This window comes from Eschrichtius robustus, chromosome 18, assembly GCF_028021215.1.
Source record: "Eschrichtius robustus isolate mEscRob2 chromosome 18, mEscRob2.pri, whole genome shotgun sequence".
Lineage (NCBI taxonomy): Eukaryota > Metazoa > Chordata > Mammalia > Artiodactyla > Eschrichtiidae > Eschrichtius > Eschrichtius robustus.
This window is the reverse complement of record NC_090841.1, coordinates 17,585,653-17,612,894: the sequence shown is the minus strand read 5'-3', so window position 1 is coordinate 17,612,894 and position 27,242 is coordinate 17,585,653.

Sequence of the window (27,242 nt, the reverse complement as noted above, 5' to 3'; positions counted from 1 at the left end):
GAGAGTGGAAATGTGGCCCCTCCCCTTTCTTATCCGTGCTCCAGCTCTCTGTTCTATTCCTTGGAAGAGAGTGGTAAAAATGATGCTGAAGTGAGCCCAGGCTAGATTGGGAAGGAACATGGAATTTATCCTGTTTTTGTTCAGTATTTCTCAACTCAAATGATAGTTAAAATATTAACATTCTCCATTTTGAACCATTCAATACTACATGTGTGTTACACATACATTGGGTTCCTATTGAATTCATTAATAAATAGCAAATGTTATTTAAATATTCTTTCAGCAACTTAAATGTTTCTAACAGCAATCTAAAATGTTAACCCCCACTGAAATTATTTTAAAGCAAACTACAGAATTGAGATCAGGTACATAAACTGGAAATTGAAGATAATTTGTACGATTACGGTGATTGATCTCTGTTCACTCATGTCTCAGTTCTTGTATCTAGGAAAGAATGTGACTGCAAATAAGTGTGAGGCCAGATCATTGTGGCCTGATCTAGTTAGGGTGGTATAATCTGTCTTATGCATGATAGACACTTTTGGCCTAAACGTTTTAAGAACTATGTATCTTCGGTAGTGAAAGTTATACAATTATGACTCAGTTTACTGGTTCTCTCTTCTCTCTCAGCGTACTACCAGATTACACCTTCCATTTGGGGGTGGTTATGTACCTGAGTTCTGGTCGGTGGACCGTGAGTTGAAGTGAGGAGTGCCACCACCAGGCCTGCTCAGGAGAACCTCCTCTGTCCAGCCCTTGTCCTCCATCATCCTCTGGTTGAATGATGGGGTCTATGAAGATCTAGAGCAGGGCAGTCACCAGACAGAAGGAAAATGGGTCCCTGAGAGATCTCCTGGGGCAGAGCCGCCACTCCCCTTCTGGCATGCACTGAACTGTGTTGTGAGCATAAATCGAATTCTGCGGGTTAAGCCGCTACAAATTTGGGGTGGGTTGTTAAAGCAGTTAGCCCATCTTGACTTTGAACAAAACATGCTCCTGACAAGCAGAAGGAAAATTCTGCAATAGAAAACAGGGATCCATTACAGACTTTGAAACAGACTTGGTACGTGCTAAGGTTTGAGAGGATGTAAGACCTGCACTTGGAGCACACTGGACAGAGTTTGTTGTTCTGGGACAAGCAGGCAGGCAAGTGGGTCCAGAGAGTAGGTCTAGACCCTGGGTTCAACGCAAGGGAAGCAGTTGGCATTCAAAAGGGTGCTGGGATTCATCCTCCAAGGAACTGGGGCTCAGAGGTCAGAATCCCAACTTGGAGTCCAGGGCCGGAAGCTCAGACACTGGAGGAGTGGGACATGAGGGAGGAAACTCGGCCAAAGTCAATATTGAGAGAAACCTAATCCTTTTCTGAAATATGCTAATATAATAAGGGCTTCAGACACAGGGGCCTTGTATCATACTTTTAAGGCTTTAATCACTGAGCAACACTTAAAGAAGCATTTTTTTCTTTGCAAGTTTTTGCATTTTAATAAGAGAATCAGAAAGAGTTTTGTAGTAGGATGGGAGATGGAAAAAGAGTAGGTGTTCGTTTCTTCTTATTTATGTGTTATCTTAGGTGTCGAGTTCAATAGCAATTGTTTACTCTCAGGGCAGGAAATGATAATGAAAAGATTAAGGGGCTTGTCCTGCTCAGATCATTAGACATATAACCTAGGAAAACGGACAGAAATACAGATTCATTTTCCTTTGGAAAATGCTAAGGACACAATATCCCTCTGACGGCACATATTTTATCTCTCATAATTATTATTGTTGTTGTTAGCTATTATTATTATTAGTTCATTCGCTCAATGAGTATTGAGCCCTGATTCTGTGCCCCCAAATCTGCCAGAATCTAAGGGGGGGGGACACAAGAGAATTGTAAGAATGAACCACTGTCCCCTATCATTAGGAACATTCTTGAACTTATTTAGTGACTATTTATTAAGCCCCTCTTCTGGGTCACACTGTTTGGGCTTAGGAAAACAACAATGACTAAGGAGTTCACGGTGTAACAGATGTGTAGATGAAGAACTAAGCAATTGTGCAAAACACCAAAAATTCACAAACCTCACTGCAAACTCAACTGTGCCCAAAATAAAACTTTTTACTTTCTTGATTACTCACCTGACTTTATAAATTAAGTCCTGTTTTGGCTAAATTGGACATAAATTGAAACCTGGGAAATTCTTGATTCCACGTAAGTTCAGGACAGCGTGGAGTGAGAGAGGGGTTCCTGTGCAGTGCCAGGGCTCTCAGAGGGCATCTGGTTCTTCATCATCACCTGACGATGCTGGCTTCCACTGTGATGGCCACCATCCTATCTGGTTCTCAGCTCATAGTCCCTCAATCGTGTGTGCAGGGCCTCATCCAGCCTGGAGCCCCCCTTATGCTATTCTTGAGCCCCTGTGAAATCATGTGGCTGCTCCCAGGCTGCATCAAGGCATGAAAAACTCTCAGAGGCTGTCCAGGTCCCACCTCTACTCCAAGCCACGACAGAACTTACAAGCAAGACAATGTTACTGCTCATTCCCTACATAAGAGTACTATCAACTCCATGGAACTGACAAAGCACTAGTGCCACACTGTTGCTTCTCTGGAGTCTTTCTGCATGCTAGGATCCTGGGTAAGCCCTTGCTCTGGGATCCCACACACCTACTTGGGCATCCTTCCTACCTTACCCCCCACTGCGGAAAAGATACACCCCTTGTTTAAGCACTTCTCACTTCCCCTCCAGCTCTTCTCTTTTGCCCAAGCTCGGGAAGCTTTTTCTTTCTCCTGGAAGTTGGAACTTCTGATTTTCATCTTCCCTGCTTTTTTCTGGGTTTTGGTTTTGGAAACTCAAAAGCCAAAAGAGACTCCCCTTTCTCTGCTTTTGGTTAACACACCCTTTCCCTGAGTCAGTAAACCACAAACAATGAGCTTTGTCTGGTTGGGGGTAGGGCAGTAGATGGGTCAAGATGTAACGATATTGTTCTACTGCACATGTGTGCACACATACACATACCCCAACCTCCAAATTACACAGAGATAACCGCGGTCTGGATTCACTCAGTGTCCCTCTTCACTAACGCACCGATAAAATCTGCACCACAAATGGCCATGTAACACACCTGCGCCTTAACGCTGTCTGGATTCTTGTATTTGGTTTCACTGCTTTGTGCTATTTGACGCTGCTGCTCTCTATTCCACTTTGTCTATGTCCCAGCTTAACCTGGAAGATTGGTCCGATTAGCTACTCTCTGAGTGATTTTATTAATCTCAGAGAACTCTGCAATTTTAAAAAGTTGTTCTGACATTACAGTTTAGATTTTAAACGTGAGATTCTTTAACAACTACATTTCTGTAGCACTAGCTATTTCCATTCCTGGTTGAAACTGAACATATCTGGGCAAATGCAGAAACTTAGGCGGTTTGGGTCTCCTCTAAAATGAAGTCTACAAAATGACTGCTACAAACTGTCTTCTCCTCTCCACACTATTATGGAGGGGAGTGGTATTATAGGCCCCGCTGATTTGCGGACAGCAATTGGAAATTCTTCTGTTTAGAAACTAGCTAGAAAAGCTGTCTCCTCTTTTCTGCACTTATTTGGAGTCATTTACTCTGTGATTACTGCCTGTATTGCATTGTCTTCATTCTCCCAATGTCAACAACAGGGAGTTTTGACGATATCTCTCTTGCATTACTTAAGTTTTTCTGTTTAACTATTTGGTGTCCACATATATGTGTGTATACACTATCAAAATGTACGTAATGCTCTGGTGGTGGGGAGGATGGAGCAAGGAATGATTAATTTTGCCTGGGGAAAGAAGGATTGGCGGGGGCAGTGAAAGCCTTATGCAACAGGTGACATTTGAACTAGGTTTGAAGAATGAATAGAATTGCACCATTCAAGAAATATGCCTATCTTAGAGGTGGCAGGTTGTAGAGAGCGCAAGCAAAGGAGTGTGGCAAACAGAAAGGACCCTGAGCGAAGGCATAGGTGCATGAAATGCTGTGGTATGAAAAGAACAGAGGCAGCTTCTGGTAATTAAAGGACATGCTACTTGTATCAGAAGAGAAATATCTATTGCCAGTGCTCAGCCCTGGTTGACTGAGTGTAAAAGAAACTGAAAATCTTCAAAATAAATAAATAAGCACAAAAATGTAAAAAAGGATACCAAACCCAGAAACCAAGAAAGTACTCCTTCTGCGTCCATTTCAAAAATTGTCTTTTGCTTATTGGAGCTTTGTACAGGAATCATCCTCTCTGAGGAAGAAAGAGCACTCCGTTAAGTATAATTTTAAGTTACTAATTGCTACCTACACCCCTAGGCATTAACGAACACAGAGAGCTGCCATCCATCCCCCTTAGCGGCCCTTTGATGAAGAAAAATAAGCGTCTGAAAATATAATCACTACCTGCAAGGATGTTAAAACCATATAAAGTGGGGCTTTCTTGCCCATTAAAACTTCTGCCCATGCACCACTCCAGCCAAGTCATTTTAATAATGAAGACCAAAATAATAGTGCTGAGTGAAACTCCAAGAGCTTAAGTATTTGATTTGAACAACAACTCCACTCAGTTCTTCATGCCCTCAAATCCTCAAATTATGGGGAGAAAACTTGTGGCCATTAAGAGAGGTGAGGCGAGGCGACACAAGAGCTATCAATGGCCTCTTGCAGTTTTCTGTCCCCTGAGGTTAGCGGGTTAGTTTTGGAGCGCACCACCCCAGGCTCTTCCCTCCTACTCTAAATTTCTCTTTGTGCGGTATCTAGAGGTTAATAAGGGTGGCCCACCCGGAGAGTGACCACTAGCAAGCCTGCAGTGACTCCCTGTTTGGCAAGAATGTTTGAGGAGGCTTTTTAAACTTTACAGAAATAAGGATTGTGACCCTGAGAAGCATACTGCCTGCAAGTTTACCCTTGGGAAGTAACTTCCAGCCTCTCCTCGTTTTTAAAACTCCCTTACATGATGAAGAGACCAGCATGCTCTCTGTGGATCCCAGAATCTCTCATCAGAGAGGACTTTGGGGAAGTAGTCAGTTTAAAAGACAGGACCAGCTCCAGGTACACACAGTCACCCCTCCACCTACCTTCTCACTCTGCAGCGCCCCACGCACAAGGCTGCTCCAAATGTTATCAGCTACTCCAGGCACTCATCCCTCAGCAGCCTAGAGCTGCTGTTTACACTTTAATGTGTGTCCCAGCCCCACATTTTTCATCTTTGAGTGTCCTTTTTCTGTCTCCCTTTTATGAGCAAGGACGCGTCTACTGTGGTAACTTCTGCATCCAGTTAACACGGGAGATCAGTGACTCAACACTGACCTCCATTGGTTGGCGCAGAAATACCTAATCCCTTTCTCTCCAGACCCTGTACAATTTCACAGGCTGCTCAGAGAGCCTGCCAGCACCTTGCTTGGACACGCCAGCATTTCAATGGTGATTGATATTTTAAATGAGTATAAACCTACCTCATATGTAACCTGGGATTACATATGTAGATTCTGAAAAATTCTGGCCCAACATTGAACTGTGGGACCATAGATCTTGAAGGGCCTCGAGGCCCCCCGCACTGCCACACACCAAGCAGGCTGTAGCACTATTTTGCTTGCCAGATTTGGACGCTCAAGGTTGCATTCACAGGGATCTGAGAAATCTAGGTCAATTTATTTCCCTGGTGATATTAATGACTACTCAGTTTCCAATTGATTTATTATTATCTTTTAAATGCCTTAAACTCACATTGGCGATTGTAACCCCATTTTCAAAAGGTATAATAACCTCACCTACAGACTCACCTTGTGCCAGGCACCATGTTACCAGTGCCTTCATTGTCTGCCAGGAGGTGGGCAAGGAAGGCCCACTTAGATCAGTGCCACGAAGTTTCAGCTGTGATTATCCTCATGGGGGTCGTCAGAATTTGTAACCAGCCAGGGTTTTCTGGAAAGATGGAAGGCAAAGTCAACAAGGGGACCTCTGGACCCTGAAAAAATGCAAGCCCACTACCTTTCCTGGAAATACATCCGGAAATATTTACAGTATACCCTTTAAATCCAGAGCAGCCCCTCAGACATTCAGGCACTTGCTGATTCTGATGGAAGCCTAACAGAGCCTTCCCCACTCCGGAGCTTACAGTAAGATTAAGGGAGCAATGGGAAGAGGAGATTCTGATTTGGAAATAACTGCTATTTTGTCCCACTGAACAGAGGAGGTCAGAAAGCAAACAATATAACAGATGTTTGTGACTGTTAAGAAAACCAGAGCCATACCAAAACTTTCAGAGCACAAACCTGTGTTATTTGGGTTGGTGCCTGCATTTGGAACAGGATGTTGCCTTAACACCACTATGTAGAGGTAAATTTTAAGCAGAAGTTTTAAAATATACATTTGCAATAGATATAAAAAGTTGAGTGAAAGAGTCTCTATGGATATCCCTGTTGCTTCAGTGCCCTTTAATATATTTAAACATTTCGTATAAGTTTTGAATAAGCAATACATACATGGTACTAAACTAAAAGGCATAAAAGGATATACAGTTAAAAGTAACTCTGTCTCTTATACCTTGTCCCAGAGTCAACCAGTTCCTCTCCCCATAGGCAACCTCTGTTACTAATTACTTATGGATCCTTCCAGATACATTCAGTATGCCTATACATATGTATGCAATATATATGTACAAATGATTTTTGTAGAGGTGGTACTAGACTATTTATACTTATTTGTGCCTTGCCTTTTTTTTCCCACATAACAATACAGCCTGAATAGCCTCTCATTGCATTACATAAACTATTTTCTTATTAGTTTTTATTGCATAGTATTTCATTTTATAGTGTTCTATAAATTATTTAAACAGTACTCTTTTGATAAACATTTAGGCAGTTTCCGAATTTTTACAGATTAACAATATTTCAATAAATAATTAGCTCATAAGCAATTTCTCACACTTGCAAGTATAACTGTAGGAAAAAAATCTTGAAATTGGAGCTGCTAGGTCAAAGGTATGTGTATTGGTCACTTTGATAGATGTTGCCAAATTTCCCTCCACTGAGACTGTACCAATTTATATTCTTATCATCAGGGTATGAGATGACTGAATCTCTTCCTCCTGGACACAGCATGTTATATAATTTATTGATCTTTGCCAATCTGAGATGAAATGGTATTTTCTTATAGTTTAACTTGAAATTCTCTAATTTTTAGTGAATTATGTTTGTCCTTTTTTAATTAGGTTGTTAGACTTTTTCTTATTGACTTATGAGAATTCTTTCTATATTAGAATATTCTATATTAAGGAAATTAACTCATTAAAGTGCAGTCAAATATGATAGCCACGAGCCACTTTTGAGCACTTGAAATGTGGCTCATCCAAATTGCAATGCACAATAAGTATAAAATACAAACCAGATTTTCTAGCACCAAAAAAAAGAATGAAAATATCTCATCTATAATATTTTATATTAATTACTTGCTGAAAAGAAAATATTTTGATCATGTCAGGTCAAATAAAATAAATTATTAAAATTACTTTCACCCATTTCTTTTTACTTTTTTAATGTAACTACCAGAAAACTTAGAATTACAAATGTCTTGCATTGTATTTCTATTGGACTGTGCTAGTTTGTATTATAAATTGCATACTTTTTGGCCAGTTATATTTTTATATTATCAGATTCATAAATATTTTTTTATGGCTCCTGAGTTTCACAATATACTTAGGTATTCTCCACAGCAATACTTTTGTAACTTTCCCATGGAGTGTCCTAGTATTTTTATATTTGTATTATTTACAAAGAAATCTTTGATTCATCAGGAAATTATTTTGATATAAGGTGTGAGCATAGAATTCAATATTATTTTTTTCTAGAAGGCAATCCAATAGAATAACTGGGCCAAAGTAAGCAACATTTATTATTTAATTTCAACTTTTTTTTCCATTGATCTGAAATGCCACACGTACTTATCATATTCTAAATATGTTAACATCTGGTAGGGCTAGTACCACATATTTTCTTTTTTTTCTGAATTTTCCTGGTTTTTCTTGCTTGTTTATTTTTCTATATAAACTTTAGAATCATATATAGCCCCCAAAATTCCCCTGACATAGTAACTGTCTTTATTAAATGTTTACGTTAATTTGGAGAGAATTGAAAGATGCATGATACTGAGCTTCAGTTGCCAAGAATATAGTATATCTTTACATTTATACAAGTGCTTTCTTGTGTCCATGAGTAGCATTGTAAAGGCTTCTTCATACACATCTATCACATCTGATAAATTTATTTCTAAATATTTTCTAGTCATACTGTTATTAAAAATGAAGTCTTTTCTACTATTAATACATACTTTCTTTTAATATATGAAGGTTAATGATTTTATATATTAATTTCTTAACCAAGGGCTTAACTAAATTCCACTATTATTTGTAATACTTTTCAGTTGGATTACTTTTTATTGTAATTCAATATTAAACCTTTTAACCTACAAACAGATATGATTTGTCTTTTTTTTAATTGTCTACATTTTATTTCTTTCTCTTGTGTTAATTGAATTGGCTGGGATCTCTAGATCAGTGTATATTTTAATGGTGATAGAAGACATCCTTGTCTTATTCCTGACTTTACTATGAATAGTTCTGAGATACCCCCCTTAAAAACGGTGCTAAATTTTAGATTGAGATAAATAAATTTGATTATATTAAGAAAGTATCTACTGCCATTTTATTGATAAGGTTAAAAAATAAGAATGGCTGTTGAGTTTTATCAAGTGCCTCTCAGCATCTAACAACATGACTTTTCATCTATTAGTGTGGTGAAAATAAATTAACAGATTTGAACCATCCTTCCATTCTGGGAATAAATCACACTTGGTCACAGTGTGTTAGTTTTTAATATGCTACTGGATTTTGTTTAATGATGTTTTATATTGGTTATTTTTGTGTAATATTCCTAACAGTGATATCTTATAATTTTGGTTTTCTTCTTCAGGGACACCAATTATGTATATGTTTAATTTATTTTGTATGTATTCCATATCTATCCTATAATCTTTTTAAGCTTCTTGTCTGTTTATTCTTTGCACCATTTTTTCTGATCCATCTTCCCCATTCCTAGCTGTGTTTTCAACAGCGCTCAATCTTTGCGCAGCTTCCAATCTGCACCTTGACCTCCATTTCTGTGATTTTTGGGGGGTCTTTTTTTATATCTTCCCTTAATTCTGCCAGCACATGTTTGATCTACTTCTGTCGTTTCATCATTTTTTCCTGTGAAATTGCAGATAGGTGATTACTCACTCGTTTTCAAAAATTCAGGAATATATTTGGTCACAATTTTTACCTACCTCATTAGGCACTTTTCCAGTGAATATTTCTTGACCACCACTTAGTTTTCCTCTTTCTTCCATTCTTGTTTTCACCTTCTTTTAACAACTTTTTATAGATCCTGAGTTGATTTCTTTTTGATTAATCACATTAGAATAAGGCAAGTTTTCCTCAATCAGCTTTTTTAAAAAGGCTCTGTGAGAGAGAGGTACGGGCTATTTTCCAGCTAGCTGGAGTTTTTCTTATGAAAAAGTGGGTTATGTTAGCCTTTAACTTTCTCCAGCCATTTGATACCAGTAGCTTTGGACCACTCTTAGAGCAAGGCCACTTTCCTCCTCAGGGGCACACCAGTAGACTGCTTCCTTCAAGTATGGCATTTTTGTACAACTTTTCATTTAGCTTCATCTCCTCTCCTTTTTCTAGAAACCTCATCAGTTTGAAATCGAGAGAAGCTCTCACTCAAGCTGGTACATCCTTATTACTACAAAACAAGGGTCAGCAAACTACAGGCGCCTGTTTTTATAAATAAAGTTTTGCTAAACCACAGCCATGCCCATTTGTTGACATATTGTCTATGGCTGTCAGAACTCTACGATGGCAGAATTGAGTAGTTGCAAGAGACCATACTGTCTACAAAACCTAAAATATTTACAATCTGGCTCTTTAAGAAAAAGTTTGCTGGCTCCTGTTGTAAAAAGCTGGGTTTACATTTCAATATGTGTCTCTTAAGACTCTTACAACTTTTTCTCAGCTCAATGCCCAGGAGTATCTTCACTGTGGAGATTCTTGTGTGCTTGCTTGACCTTCACTGATTTTGGAAGTCTTTTTTCTCATTTTTTGTTTTGGGGTCTCTGTCATTTACTAGTTTTACAAAGGATAGACTTTGCATTACTATTTTCCCTGTTTTCCTTTCTGCTTTTGGGTGGTTTTCTGAGAAGTGAATGAGAAAATGCTGACTTTGCTCTGCATATTAAAATTAGAATTCCTCAGATGATATTCCAAGAACTTGTTTTTTGTTTGCCTCTTTTGTTGGTGGTTTTTTGGCCATTGAAGAAAGATCCTAGCATACTAAATATCTTTGTCCTAGATATATGTAAGTATTTTCTCTTTAATTTAATTGTTTTTATGATTTTTATAATTCTCTTAAGTATGATTTAGTTCTCAATGGAGAACATAAACACAAAATTTAAAAATAAATAAATGAGAAATTTTCCAGTTTTATATTTTCTGTTGCCCTAAATCCTGACTCATATTGAAGTAGACAGTTCAAAGTGATATTTAGCATTTTAAACTTCAGAAGTAACTATAAATAAACCCTGCTATAAATATTAAAAAATAGTTGGAAATAATATGATTTAAATACTCCCAACTTCACCCTCAAATTCTTCTGCTATCTAGGTCTTATTTAGTTACATATTGAGCTTATTTTTAAATTAAACCAATTTTTTTTAGAACTTTAATATACTTGCATATTTTCCAAAACCATTGTGTCCAAATATCTTCACTAAATTTAAGTTCATTTTTACTTATAAATGTAATTTTTAAAATGAAGTGAAATTTTAGTTATAATTATACTATTCAATATTTTATTTCTGCTGCTTCTCTGCCTTTCATTTTTTTAATAAATTTTATTTTATTTTATTTGTTTATTATTTTTGGCTGCATTGGGTCTTCGTTGCTATACACAGGCTTTCTCTAGTTGTGGTGAGCGGGGGCTACTCTTTGTTGTGGTGCGTGGGCTTCTCATTGCGGTGGCTTCTCTTGTTGTGGAGCACGGGCTGTAGGCGCGCGGGCTTCAGTAGTTGCGGTGCGTGGGCTCAGTAGTTGTGGCTCACGGGCTCTAGAGCGCAGGCTCAGCAGTTGTGGCACACGGGCTTAGTTGCTCCGTGGCATGTGGGATCTTCACGGACCAGGGCTTGAACCTGTGTTCCCTGCATTGGCAGGCAGATTCTTAACCACTGCGCCACCAGTGAAGTCCCATCTGCCTTTCATTTTTAAGAGTAGTCTGTTTCTGCAAACACTAAATGGCACTTCATGGGGAATTCATGAAAGGAGAGAGTCTTTTGGAAGAACTGTACTTGGATGTATTTGCTGTGAAAACAGTTCTGTATCTGTCTTGTACGTGACTACATCTCCAATTCCTAGAGCAATGTGTGGCATGTAATAGGCACCCAATATACATGTGTAGCATGATGGATGGAAAGGAAACTCTCTGACTGCAAGATTTCCTCTGTACCCTTGCTGTTGAGTAGGTAGGGATGCCAAAAAATGAGATAAAAACTCCAGGAAGAGGAGTCAGTTTAGGGTGGGTAAGGGTGAAAAGGATGACTGATTTACAAAATGGGTTTAGGAATCAAAAGTTAAGTTCCAGCAATCAGGAATAGCATGAGGTGTTCAAATGAGAAATCCTTGATATTCTTGCAAATTGAGCTTTTCTATAAAATCATGAAATTAAAAATCTCTATTCATTTCAAAAGAAAAAATAGAAAAGTCAACAGGAATAACCAGAGAAATAAAAAAGCCACAAAGAGAAACTACTATGGTGTCCTGGGGTGCATTTTATTTTAGAAGGCACTCTAGCAAAATCTTTGTGTTAAAGACTTTTAAAAAATTGGATCAATTCCCAGTTTCCCAGGCGATTTACTGTCATGAAGCTTGTCTACGCGTCGGACCCAACTGTGAAAATGATAATAGCAACTTGATGAACTGTCAGATAAAGCTTGGCGACTTTCCCTCACCAACCACTGGCCCCATAGGAAATATTAATCACTGCAGTTTTCACCTTGTACCAGATATTTAAAAAGTAAAAACCTAAGAAATTCATTTCCATGTGTTTAAGTAGGAAAAAAAGAGAGAGAGAGAGGTTTCACTCAATCTATTTCAGAAATTATAGCCACCTTGGGACTAAACATTTCTTTCAGCCCTAGGCCCAAAGGCAGTCACATTAGGGACATTGTATGCATTTGGGGTGATAAAAATTGAGCTGTGGTCTAACCTATTGCATAATTTTCATTCTAAAATTACTTTGCTCTGGACATAATGGCCCCATCAGTCAAGCTATCATCTGGCTAGTTAAATGAAGTAAAAAAATAATCTCAGCTGGTCTCAGAGGAGTGGGAATTCAACTGCCTGAGGGGCTGAGATTTCCTGAGTTTGTTCTGTATCTGTTGGGCTGGCCAGCATCTGCTCTTACCTTCAACATCCACAGCAAAGGCCATTCAGGCTGGGGAAGAAGCTGCTTTAGATAAAGCCTATAACCCAAGATGGAAACACTTAACAAAGCCAAATGTTTTTTTCTTTTTGGTGGATCTAATGCACAGTGATTGTTCCTAATTAGGCGGTCTTACTCGAAAAGTGCCCCCCCACACAAATGCCAGGAAAGAGCTCTCCTTAAGTGTCTGAAACAAAGATACATCAGGATAGAAAGTCAGTTTTCATTTAAGGAATCACAGCTGCATAAACAATGTTTGTTCACTACAAGAAGAAAATTTATAGTATTTGTCAGGAAAAAGTAAGCACATCGGGGACTCTGTTTGTGACACGGTGTCACACTTCATGGTCCTTTGAGACAGCAGGCACAAGAACAGATCAACAACAGAGGCAGCTTTCACATCGTGTTACCCTATTTCTGTTTCACATTTCAAGACGACCTTGCATTCAGACCATCTAAATTTCTATGAATGTTGGGAAAAGAGAGTTAAGTAGGGTGATGGACCCTTTACCATGCTTATTCTCTATACTTCTGGAAGAGAAGTTCTCTTTTCTAAAAAAAAAACTATGAAAACCTAAGTTCTCTTAAAAATTTCAGTGGTTGCAGGCATTCACTTTTGGTCTTGGGATTTGACCCAGCCTTAGAGCAATGTTTTCCTGACTTTAAATTTCATGGAGAGTTAAAATTGGTTTTAAAACCAATACAGAGTTTCCATCTTTTAGTTTTATAAAGGTCATTTAAACAAAACAAGATATGTCTATCATCCACTGTGGGCCTCACTTTCTATAAGAAATGAACATTTTAATACCAAAAGAGAAAGGCAAGAAAAGCAAAAATAAAAATCTCAAAATAAAGGACAGAGCCTGACATTGAATACATTTAGCTGTATGAGACAATTCAGTCTATTTTCCCTCTCCTTCTTGTTTCACCACTGAAGCTGAAGACTATGTCAAAAACTGGCCCTGGCCCACGACTGGCATTTGGAAATCACTCCATTAGGGAGAAGACCATAGAGAACTTCTGGTGCCAGGAACTGTAGAAAGGGGAGGTGTTTAGTTGCAGGCTGCCCATGCATAGCCCTTTCGTAGTCATCCATCATGACCCGTATCTCAGCAATCTGTAAGTGTTTTAAAGGGGCCCTGGGGGGAGTCAACTGTTGTGAATATTTTAGTTTATTTAAAAATTGGGCAAAATTTATATTAAACACCACAAGAGTCTTAAATCTTTAAAGCCCAGTGGAATTTCAAAGAGCTTAATGATGTTTTCTTTTTAATGAGCTTGACCTTAGAAATTAATTTTTTAAAGTAGTGTTACTGTAGAAAGGGTTCTGAAAAATTTCAGGATGACGTGTGGTACCAATGAAAACACATAGACTTCCTGGTGGTTTCACACAGGAAGGTGCATGTGTGTGTGTGTGTGTGTGTGTGTGTGTGTGTGTGTGTGTGTGTGTGACAGCTGGAAGCACCTGCCAGGGAGAGCCCTGCTTTTGTTTGTCAGGGCGCCAGAAACTTGTCACTCTGACCCTAATAAACTCCACACTTTTGGTCCTTTATAGGGGGCTTCTAAACAGGAAAAAAAAAAAAGGCAGATTAGAAGAGTGCAGGCAGAAACTGAATGTTAAGGACGCAGAGAAAGCATTTAGAAAGGGAAGCAACCAGAGAGGTGCCAGGAGGAAGGCCACCAAGGGGACTTCTCACAGCGAACCCTCAGGCCTCTGTGGATGTGGCAGTACTGAGCAACGCCTCACAAGCTCCTTTTCGTAGACTTCTTCCTGTTTAACAGAAATGCATGCCATTTGTTGGAACCTTCTGTCCCAGAAAGGATTGTAACAATTGGCATTTCTCAGAGGGAAGTCTGCTCACCTGTGAAAAGCTCCTGGCGGGGGGGCAGGGACTTCTGTGGTTAGGCCCACGGAGAAAACGAACCCATCTGGTGGGTTAAGCGTTAACGGCCCTCCCACCCTTCACCAGCCCTACCACCCGAGCCACCTGGCCTGGGAACCCCAAGCCAAGTAGGGAAAGACTAGTTATCCCAACAGCCTGATGTGTTTTAGTTGTAAGGGCTAACAGAAGGAAGGCTGAATGAGGAATCAGGAGAACTGGACTGGTCTCTGTAATAGGAAAAAAGGTGCCCGAATTCTCTGGCCTCATGTTTAAAAATCTGTAAGATGAAGAAAACTGTTTATCAGTGGTTTTTGTTTTTATTCATTTCTTTATAGTATTTATTGTTTTACTTTTGTTTCCGGCAGTGGAATCTTATTTTCAATAGAAATGCTATTTGAAAATTGATATAAATAAATGTGAAGCCGGCCTGATGATGTGGAGGAGGGCCTGGGTGAGTGGGTGCTGGAACTCAGAGCCGAGGCACACCCCTTGGGCTGGTGGGTCCCACCTGCTCTGAGAAGCCCCTGGTGAAACCACAGGGTAGGTGGGATTCGACATCCTTCTAGCCCTCACAGCCGCTGATTCTATGCTAGAGCTATAGAAAGTCTATTTGGATGCATGTATGTGGTTAATGTTCTCAAAGATGAGTTTTTGTCTGTACCAGAGATGTAGGGTAAAGAGCAAGAAAGGCCATGGCAAGATAAACAGCTTACTTCTGAGCAAAAGAAAAGCAGTTATGAAGGGCCTAAGGTCTAGCACAGGCCACTACCATCAGCCACGTCAGCAGAAAGGCATAAACTTTAGTCTACAGAATTAAAAGCAAATGCCTGTCAATCACTCACAGTTGAGACTGAGGTGTATGTAGCTTGTTAATATACGTGAATAGTTATGTGTAGTTTTATATGTATAAATCTAGTTCATAGATAAGTAGATTATTTAAAGTAACAGAGGAAAATCTTGAACATAGCAAAAGCTGTAGAATGAATGGGAAAAAAATATATATGCCTTAAAATTAAAACTTCTGTTCAAAGTTTGATTTAAGCTGTTGCATGTGAAAAACCAAATGCTCTGAAAAGAAAAAAAAACTAAATAAATTCTTTTATTCTCAGAGTAATCTACAGATATCAGAACTCTTCAGATTGGTGGTACGATAGCTGTGTCATGTAAAATGTACACTTACACTGACACATCTGAGTTTGACCAAAAATGCTGTAAGCCTTGGGAAGTAGGATAACAGAGTTTAAATATCCTCCCTTTAATAACTGAAAAGTCTCCATAATTTCTTCGCAATTTTTATATCCACTATATAAACACTTTAAAGTAAACTACAGAGGTCTTTGATTTAAATATCAAAGTGATGATCCTGGAATTATTTGGTAAAACAAAGAAGTGCTGCGTTTTGTGGCTCAGCCGTCTTAGGAGATGTGCATTACTTTGTATAAGTTCTATTTATTTTCGATGATATACTTCTTCTATATAAATTATACCAAACTTCTCTCTAATTAGATTGAAATGGAATTTCTAGGGGATATTTCTTTCTATAAATGTATTCCTATCAATTTTAAAATGAAATAGCAAATGCCGTATTTTGATCTTTGAAATAACCAATTTATGTTAAAGAGCCTGAGCTCCCATATTTAATGTCTAGAATAACAAAAAGGAGAACACAAAAATGGCATTTTAAGCAATATGTATGTTTTAACTTAGACTAAACTTCAACATGGAAAGTTTTCGAATTAGCAAAGTATTACCAGCCACACCTGATAGAAGATCAAATGAGAAATATTTTACAATCTAGTTTAAACTACAGAAAAATGCATTAGAAATGGAAGAAAACTGGCTCTACATCTATTTGAGTGAGGTCATTGTCACCACTATCATATTTTAAGGGGTCTCTTGTGAAGTGAAAACGTGGGAAATCACTTAAAGAGACAGAGGGACACTTGGAAATATTTACCTCATGAGTTTGTCATATGGATTTAAGAGAGGAATCCACAAGTGGAAATTTATTCTTTCAGCCCAAGGTGAGAGAATACTTTAACTTTGATGATTTTGATGAAGGTTTTCATGGTAGTCATTTTTGTCACCAAGAGCTTACCAATATAGCAGAATTTCCAGATATGAACACTGAATGGGTTTTACAGAACTCTTTTATTTAGAAAGGGAATTCTGAAAACAAGAAAATGAAACAAATAGAAGTTGACTCCATGAGCCCTTAGCTCTCCTCTACAAAACAATGTAGTCTCAGTCTAGATGAAGCCAGGACCAATATTGATGGAGCACTGACCAACCTAGACCATCCAACCATCCATCCATCCATATCCTTATATATAAGTCACATATTTTTGAGAAATAATATAGTTCCTGCAAGTAAATTGAACTTTAGTTTATTCATATAAATTATGTTGTTTATTTATTTTTTCATATAAATGAATATTTATTGATATGTTCCTTGGAGTAATAGAACAGTTCTGTCTTCATTATATATATATATTTGATTTACAATGTTGTGTTAGTTTTAGGTGTACAGCAAAGTGATTTAGTTATACATATACATATGTCTATTCTTTTTCAGATTATTTTCCCATATAGGTTATTACAGAGTATTGAGTAGAGTTCCCTGTGTTATACAGTAGGTCCTTGTTGATTATCTATTTTATATATAATAGTGTATATAATGTTAATCCCAATCTCCTAATTTATCCCTCCCCCCACTTCCCCTTTGGTAACCATAAATTTGCTTTCTACGTCTGTGAGTCTGTTTTGTAAATGAGTTCATTTGTATCATTTTTCTAGATTCCACATATAAGTAACATCATATGATATTTGTCTTTCTCTTTCTGACTTACTTCACTTAGTATGATAATCTCTAAATCCATCCATGTTGCTGCAAATGGCATTATTTCATTCTTTTTATGGCTGCGTAATATTCTATTGTATGTAGGACCACATCTTCTTTATCTATTCATCTGTCGATGGACATTTAGGCTGCTTCCATGTCTTGGCTATAGTAAATAGTGCTGCATTGAACACTGGGGTGCATGTATCTTTTCAAAGTTGGTTTTTCCGGATATATGCCCAGGAGTGGGATTGCTGGATCATATGGTAGCTCTATTTTTAGTTTTATAAGGAACCTCCATACAGTTTTGCATAGTGGCTGTACCAATTTACAGTCCCACCAACAATGTAGGAGGGTTCCCTTTTCTCCATACCCTCTCCAGCATTTATTGTTTGTAGACTTTTTGATGATGGCCATTCTGAGCAGTGTGAGGGGATACCTCACTGTAGTTTTGATTTGCATTTATGTAATAATTAGCAATGTTAAGCATCTTTTCATGTGTTTCTTTTGGCCATCTGTATGCTTTCTTTGGAGAAATGTCTGTTTAGACCTTGTGCCCATTTTTTGATTGGGTTGTTTGGTTTTTTGCTATTGACCTGCATGAGCTATTTGTATATTTTGCAGATTAACCCCTTGTTGGTCACTTTGTTTTTAAATATTTTCTCCCATTCTGTGGGTTGTCTTTTCATTTTGTTTATCGTTTCCTTTGCTGTGCAAAAGCTTTTAAGTTTAATTAGGTCCCATTTGTTTATTTTTGTTTTTATTTTCATTACTCTAGGAGGTGGATCCAAAAAGATATTACTGCGATTTATGTCAAAGAGTGTTCTGCCTATGTTTTCCTCTAGGAGTTTTGTAGTATCTGGTCTTACATTTAGGTCTTTCATCAATTTTGAGATTATTTTTGTGTATGGTGTTAGAGAATGTTCTAATTTCATTCTTTTACATGTAGCTGTCCAGTTTTCCCAGCACCACTTATTGAAGCACCACAGTCGTCTTTTCTCCATTGTATATTCATGCCTCCTTTGTCGTAGATTAATTGACCATAGGTGCGTGGTTTTATTTCTGGGCTTTCTATACTGTTCCATTGATTTATAAGTCTGTCTTTGTGCCAGTACCATACTTTTTCGATTACCATAGCCTTATAGTACAGTAAAGGATAGTACAGTGAAGTCAGAGAGCCTGAGTCCGGGAGCCTGATTTCTCCCGCTCCAGTTTTCCTTATCAAGATTGCTTTGGCTATTCGGGATCTTTTGTGTTTCCATACAAATTTTAAGATTTTTGTTCTAGATCTGCAAAAAATGCCATTGGTAATTTGATAGGGATTGCATTGAGTCTGTAGATTACCTTGGGTAGTATAGTCATTTTGACAATATTGATTCTTCCAATCCAAGAACATGGTATATCTTTCCATCTGTTTGTGTCATCTTCAATTTCTTTCATCAGCATCTTATAGTTTTCAGAGTACAGGTCTTGGAACAGTTCTGTCTTGATTGTAGTGCTGCTTACAGAAAACTCTACATGGAATCAAACTGCATAGAACTATTAACACACACACTAGTACAGGTAAAAACTGATGAAAACTGAATAAGGTTTGTAATCCAGTTAGCACTATTGTACCAATGTCAGTTTCCTGGTTTTGCTATTGTACTATAGTCATATAAGATGTCATCATTGGGGAAAGCTGGTGAAGAGTTTATGAGACCCCATGCACGATATTTTGCAACTTCCTATGAATCTATAATTATTTCAAAATAAAAGGTTAAAAATAAGTAGATGCCTAGATAACAAGTTACCTGGATAAATATAAAAGCACCTGAGTCTTTTATTTGGCAAACCCTATTCTTCACTAGTCATACTGCTTTGCTAAGGGCCACCTTCATTTTCCCAAGAACTCATTTTATTTGTAATGAACAGTTTTAAAACCTATAACTAAAAGACCTCTGAGAAATTATGATGTAATAATTAGTACTCAAAAAGCCCATTTAGGAACATGTTAGATATGTAATCATTGCTTAGAACTGGGTGTCATTCTAGAGTTTTTATTTTTATGGGTACCCATTGTTAATAGAAAAACCTCTCCACTCAAAGATCTTTTCAAGCTGTTGATTTTAAACTACTGAAATGAGTAAAGGAAAGTGAAAGGGAACAGCTGGAAATCACATGTTTATTGATACAGGAATTACACACACACACACAGATACACACACACACAGATACACATACACACACACACACACTCCTACTGAATTGATTGGATTTGTTGTCAACTCTTTTTCATTATTTCCATACTAATTAGATCAACTATTGAGCAGGTTCAGTCATCAAAACACCTGGAAACAATGGACCGACTGTATCTTGCATCTAGAATAGATGGTGGTTTGCACTACAGTTAGGCCCAAGTTGAGTAAGAATGTATGTTTATTGATGCTTTGGGTAAATTTGAATTAAATCGGCCCATGGACCCACTTAGGCTGCACCTGACTTTGTGAATGTTTGTGACTTGACTTTGCAATATTTCTCCCAGAAGAAGCAAGACCCGAGAACAGGGGCAGAACAACATTCAGTGCAACCTCATGGCAATAATTCCAGCCCCATTAACTTTAGGGCTCCTGATACTTAAAAAACAGCAAAGCTACTCACCTTTTTAATGAAAAATTCAAAAATTTAATTTCAGAAACAGGAAATATTCTTGAAGTGGCTACAAAAAAGCACAGAATTTCATAATACAGAATAATATAGGTATTGTATCAACCATTCAAATTTAATTAAGCAAAAGTGTGAGGGAAATCACACCCACAAAGTTTATCTCATTCTGTTTTTGTCTTTCAATCAAAATTGCCGTGAGAGAAAAATGGATAGAGGAGCTTTATTCACATTCCCTCTAGGTATGACTATTCATCCTATGTGCGTGTAAACAGCATTCCTACTATATGCACATTTAGTTCACTTTTGAGTTACACAGGAAATATGTGTCTAACAAGCTATCATGTAATCTGAGACTGTAAGAGAGGCAAGGGAACATATGAAAAATTAAGAGAAAAGAACAAAAGACCAATATCTGTTAACTTTATTTATACATAAAAGAATCTTTAGCTACAAAAAATAATGCAATTAATAGCCTTATGAATACCTTTGCCCTCAAAGTCTATGCAAGATGGTCCAAGACTTGGAGAGGGGCTGAGAGAAGATTGGGAAGATTGAGGCTGAGAGATGAGAGGGTATGGAGACAGACTTTGAGGACAATGAGGTTGTACATAAAATAGCTGTCACATCAGCACTAAGCAAATTATCAAATGGCATGAAAAACTTCATGTGTGAGAAGCCCTATATTTTTTATTTGAGCAAATCAATAAACCAATCAAATTCATTTGATGACCTCCTCAAGGTGAGTCTGCAGATATCCCCAAGGACGTTCATTTTCCAAATTATCCCACTGCTTTCCTCATGTTTGGGATTATAACACCTGACTCAGGTGTACTTCCTCCCCTGCCCTCCTTTCCTCCAGCCCAGACACACACACACAGACACACACATGTGTTCCAAGCATGTGCTGTGCCCCTGTACGCCTCAGTTACATTTAGAGCTAGAGTTACACATGCAGGGAAGGGGAAGGGGGCTTATGGAACCTACTCTCTGTACCAGCTTAAGCCAACACTGGCTTTGGCGACTCATTTCTTGGATCACGGTGAATTTATTTTTCCACCAGATACCCTCTACGCTCCAGACATTTCATAATGCTTTTTTAAGGAAAAAGAAAGTGAAGCCATGATGATATCAAATTCTTCATCAAGGCAAGAGGAACAAATTAGTGTTACTTCTGTGCTGGGAGAGATTTCTGTCAGCCTTAAAATTGTCTCCTGACTTATGACTGTAAGCATGGAGCAAATATGAGCTTGTCTACAAGAAGAGAAATTTATAAACCATGGCTCAGCTTTAAATATCACTTCTATTGAGCATAGCAGTAAAGAAGTCACATCAGACAAAAGTAAGCTCTCCAGTAACATATGCCAGGACCATAATAAACTAGACCTTTCTGATATGAGCTAAGCGAAACCAGGACTGTGGTAAGTTTTTGGCTGTAGAATGGAACACTGGGATCCTTGATGAGGATACCCAGATTACACAGAACACTTCTTATTCAAAGTTCTGCTGAATTAAATGTGTCTTGAAACTCATGGATCCACAGAATTTATACTCCTCTCAGATAGATTTACTCCATAAGTATCTGGCATCAGAGCATGAAGAACAGTGGATAACGGGGCCAACTGTTGCAGGGAATTTTTAGACGTGAAAAATTTGATCCTGGTAGTCTTGTGTTCTGCCTAGAACAAGTATCTGAATGGTCTCCTACCCTCCAAAGGCCTTAAGTTAAACCAAGGAAACTAATCCACTTTGGGGAGAAGCTGTAAGAAGAGTAAGAGCAGTTAAATGAGAGAACAGAACTGATGCTGATGAGACAAAAGAGCATGGAACACAGCCAAAGGAACCCGAAGATAGTTCCTCTGTGAGAATAAGGCATGCAGTCAAAAGGATGTAAGATCAGGCCAATCTGGGACCTCGCAGAGCTTCCAGAAAAGTAGAGACAAGAGTGAGGAGAGTATCTAAGGATAAGAGAAAGGGGTATAGGTATGATCTTGTCACTTGGCTGTCCAGCTCTACTTAGAAAGTCCTCAGTATGGCCCCTATTTTTATTCCATAAGCAAATGTGCTTCCAGAAATCTATTGTTAAGAGCATAAAAACTAAGAGTCCAGGAGAATGTGAGGGTTAAATATCTAAGGAAATACAACAAAGAAATTATCAGAGGACTCAAATTTTTCTCAGCATTATCAAGAGACACCCACAAACTGTCCTCACCCACCCAAGTGTCACGCTTATTCAAGGTGCTATATGGTCTGAAATAAAAAAACCACAGCTTGGCTCCAAGATGATCAAATCCCCCTCCCGACGTCGCTTGAGCCACAAAAATGTAGGAACTTCTATTCTGGTTGTTGATGATGATGATGATGGTGATGACACGGCTGTGGAAGAAAATAGCCACGATAATAAAGTTTAAAAATCTGCTTTTAAAGGTACATTTGTGTAGTCTTTGGGGTAAGGGAGAAGAGAAAAAGGACCCCACTCTTCAGAGTGGCCTAGGCTGGCCCAGTCCCTGTTACAATGATGACCATCATAATTATTAACCTTTTATTGAATGATAGCTACATGATTATTTTTAACCCAACACCTGACTGAAATGTGCTGATTCATTTAACCCTTAAAACTGTCCTTTTAGTTTTTTCTTTGAGTTTAGATATTTACCAGAAGATATGTAAGACTTGGGAAACTTCTGGAGGAATCAAATCCCTCAGTAAAAAACAAACAAAAGAAAGAACAAACAAAAGAGCTGAAAAACTAACCACATGACTTGTGTGTCTTCATTCATCAGATATTTACTGGGCTGCTGCTCTGAGCCAGGCCTTGCTGCAGCACTGGGGATACAGCCACGCACGACGTCCCAGTGTTTACATTCCTGGGAGGAAAAGCAGGTGTATCCATTCTTACGGCTGCCACAACAAGTTATCACAAACTGAGTGCCTTAAAACAACAAACATTTATTCTCACAGTTCTGGAGACCAGGAGCCCCAAATCCAGGTGTCAGCAAGGCAGCTCTCCCTCTGAAGGCTCGAGGGGAGAATCTGATTTTTGCCTCTTCCAGGTTCTGATAGCTGTCAGGATTCTTTAACTTGTGGACACATCACTCCAGCCTGTGTCTCTGTCACGCTGCCACCTCCTCTTCTGACTATACTGTCTCCCTTTGCCTCTTCCTTTTAAGGACATGTGATGGCATTTAGGGTCCACCCAGATAATCCCAAATAATCTCATCTCAATGTCCCTAATATAATCACATCTGTCACCATCCAAGTATATTCACTTTTTTGCCATATATGGTAATATTCACAAGTTCCATTGATTAGGACATGGACATAATCTTTGGGGGCCGCCAGCCAACCCAATTACAACAGTCAATAAACACATAAATAAATTCAGGTCATTATAAGAGTTAAGAAGAAAACAAAGCAGGGAGAAGGGATAAGAGAGTGACGGGATAGTATTTTCAGTAAGGGGATTAGAGAGGCCTTTTTAATAAGGTGGCATTGGAGTCAATACCTACTTAAAGTAGATGAGAGAAAAGTCTTTCAAGCAGAGCGAAAAGCAAGTGCAAAGGCCCTGAGACCAGTTGTGTTTGAAGAGGTGAGAGTGGCAAAGAGATCAGTGTTGTTAGAACAGAAGTGTGACAAGAGATGGATCAGAGGCAGAATTTAGATTCTATTCTGAGTAAAACAGGCAGCCATTGGTGGGTTTAGAGCAGAGCAATAATTGATCTGGTTTATATTACCCTGGTTGATGTGTGGAGAATAGATAATGAGAAGACACCAGTGAAGGAGTCTGACAATTCAGGAAAGTACTGCAATATTCCAGGCAGGAGATAATAGTGGCTACGGAAGTGGTCAGAAGTGATCTGATTGGAAATGTATTTTCAAGGTTTTGCTGATTGAGTGGCTAGAGGTGAGAGTAATGGAGGAGACAAGGATGGCTTCAGTGTTTTTCTTTTTTGCCTATGTGACTGCACGCATATGAGCCACTGCCACATGAGATTTAGAGGATGGGGAGAAGCAGGGTTGGGAATCAAGAATTCCATTTTGGAATTTGAAATGCCTTGTAGACATTTAAGTAAAGACATCCTGTAGTCAGTTGCTACAGGAGTCTGGAGTTCAGGGCAAAACACATATACCTGGGTGTCGTTGATGAATAGCTGGTAATTTAAAAATCACCATGGAGTAAGTGTAGATAGAGAAGAGGACCTAGACTGAACCCTGAAGCACTCCAAAATTAAGAAGTTAGGGAGATGTGGAGGAACCAGGAAACAGTTCTGTGAAGTGAGCTACAAAAAAGGTAAAACCATGAAAGTCCGCTGACCCAGAAATCAGAATAAGAAAGTGATTCATGTAGGGCGTAATCAATTGTGTCAAAAACTGTTGATAGATGAAATAAGATGAGCACTGAGAATTTACCTTTGAATTTGTCAGTGGGGCAGTCATTAGGGATCTTAACAAGAGCAATTTTCGTGGAGTTGTGGGTACAAAATCCATTTGGTATGAGTTCAAAAGGGAATCAGAAAAAAACAAATTGTAGACAACTAATTTAGACTGTTGCAATCAGTTTTGCTCTTAAGGGAAGGAGAAAAATAGAGTCGTAGCTGGAGAAATTGTTGTTTAAAGATTGGAGGGTGGGAGGGAGGCTCAAGAGGGAGGGGATATGGGGATTTATGTATACATATAGCTGATTCACTTTGTTATACAGCAGTAACTAACATAACATTGTAAAGCAATTATACTCCAATAAAGATGTAAAAAAAAATCAGTAATATAAAAAAAATAAAATTAAAAAAAATAAAGATTGGAGATTCTATAACATAATATCATGCTGATGGAAATGCTCCCATTAAGAAGCAAAAACTGGTAATGCAGACAAAGGAATGAGTGCAAAAGGCAAATCTTCAAGTAAGTGAGAGAGGACAGGGTCCAGGGCCTGAGTGGTTGATCAGCTTCAGGTAGGAGCAGGGCAAGTCCTCCTTATAACAAAAGGGAATCAGGGTATATGGTAGATCTGTTAGTGTGAAGATGACCATGCTCTTCAGAGGGCTTTTATTTTTTCTGTGCAATCAGAAGCAAGGTCATCAGCTGAGAATGAGAAAAATGAAGAAGAACCAAGTTTGAGAAGGTATGGAGCAAACCCTTCAGAGAGTAATTGTCAAGGACAGCACTGAATTGCCCAGTGAATTTTCTAGGACAGCACTACCCTGTAGAAATAAAATGCAAGCCACAAATTAAATTTCAAATTTTCTAGTAGCCACCTTAAAGAGGTAAAACAAAACTGGTAAAATTAATTTTAAGAATGTATTTTATCTAACCAAATATATTCAAAATATTATCATTTCAGCATGTATCTGTATAAAAAAATTATTGAGATCTTTTACATTCTTTGTTTTTAATGATAAAAACAGTTTTAGTTTTAAAAGCCAATGTGCATTTTACATTTTCAGCACATCTCAATTCAGACTAACCGTATTCAAGTGCTCAAAGTCACATGTGGCCAGTGGTTGCCATATTGGACAATGCAGTCCTAGGAAATGAAGTAGCACTAATGGAGGACATGAGGGTCCCTTGAGATTGCAAGCCATGAATTGAAGTGAGTTGGCATAGCCGTGTGTTATTCTTAAGCCATATTCAGAACTCACAAGCAGACATGGGAGTAGGAGGAGAGTTGGTCTTGACCAAGAATGGAGTTTTGCCAGCAGCACTCAACCAAAGGGAAAAAAAGAGGAGAGCAGCATGTACAACCAAATAATTATACAGACTGAGCAAAGAACATAAGCCACAGAAGTAAAAATGGGTGTGTGTGTGTGTGTGTGTGCGTGAGAAAAAGTGGTAGGGGCCATGGAAGTTATAGTAGAGTCAAAGAACTTTTAGAATTATAGCTGCTATGCAATGTACAAAGATGTCTAGAATAATCCTTGCCTTCAGGCAAGCTGATCTTGATGGCAGGTATACCAATAGCCATGCTATAAGATGGTGTGTGATAAATGCCTGTGCAGTAGCACAAAGTGTGTTTTTATGTGAGTTCAGAGGAGGAAGAGCCCATGTCCTACTAGGATGATCCAGGAGGGCTCATGAAAGAAATGGTGAATAAATCAGGCCTTGAAGGATGAATGGGGTTTCAACTGGTCTGTGGGAAACACACTGCAAAGTGAGGAAAAAGCACAAGTACAGACAGAAAAGCAAAAATCGTCAATATTTCTTGGAATAGGAGTTATAAAAAACCTGTAATATTAATATTTATTGATAGGGATATTGATTACAATGGGAAGGCAGCCTATAATAATGCTATGTCTTTAGAGAAGAGTCTTGGAATAATTTCCGTGGGGAAAGACCGCACCATAAAGTACAGTGGTACCCCCAGAATACAATGTTTCCTAGGAGTGCGAGAACAACGTGCTAAAGATTGTTCCCAAGAAATGAATGCCCTTCCCTTCTGGCCCATCCTTTCCCCTATACACACAGGCACATCCATAAATACACACCTCTCATCTTTCATTTAAAATTCAGTCTCATAAATTTATTTCTCTTCTACGGAAATGGTCAGTTACATCTAAAAAGAAGCACTATATTTATCTTAAGATTGTGGAAGAAAATATGTGAAACCAACTAGGATTAGAATATGTGAGATTAAAAAGGCTTTGATTATTCTTATCACTTAATTGTTTTAACAGTAGGTATACTCTTACCATACAGACCCAGTTTATAATTCCTTCAGAAAACAAGCTACATTATACTCTTTTTATTCTAAATCTGATGCCGTTTCTATTAAAACTTTAAGGGAAAAGCAGCATTTCAATTTACTTTGGTTCTCAACGCGGTCACCATTAAACAACAGGAAATTTAGTTTTTCCTAAGCATGTGTAGATTTTTGTTGCAAAAAAAGTCACTCTCTCTTCTCCTCGCTCTAAATATTTAGGGAAATCTGCCAGTATGTCCACTCCCTCCTTTTTTTTCCAAGAATTTCCTACTTCAATGGGAATATTTAGAAAGAGTATGAGGCGCTAGCTGTTTTCACGTGAGACGTTAATAATACTGTACTTTGCACTTACATATCATATAGCCTTGGTACTTCAGAGCTCATTATCATTAATTTACAAATCAGTAGATGAAAGCACAAGGTTTAGAAGCAGCTCTTCGCTGCCCAACAGCAAGTTATTAATGCCAAGATTGGAACTCATAATTACTGACACATGTGGTGTGGTCCTACAACATTCCAAAGACCATTCTCATAACACAAAATGAAGTGCTCAGTAAGTAGAACATATCAATTACCAAATATCCCATTTATTCAAAATAATTTTAAAAACCATGGAGCTCTAATCATCCAATAGCCATATTAAACCTCATAGGCCTACATTAGTATGAATGTAGATTAAG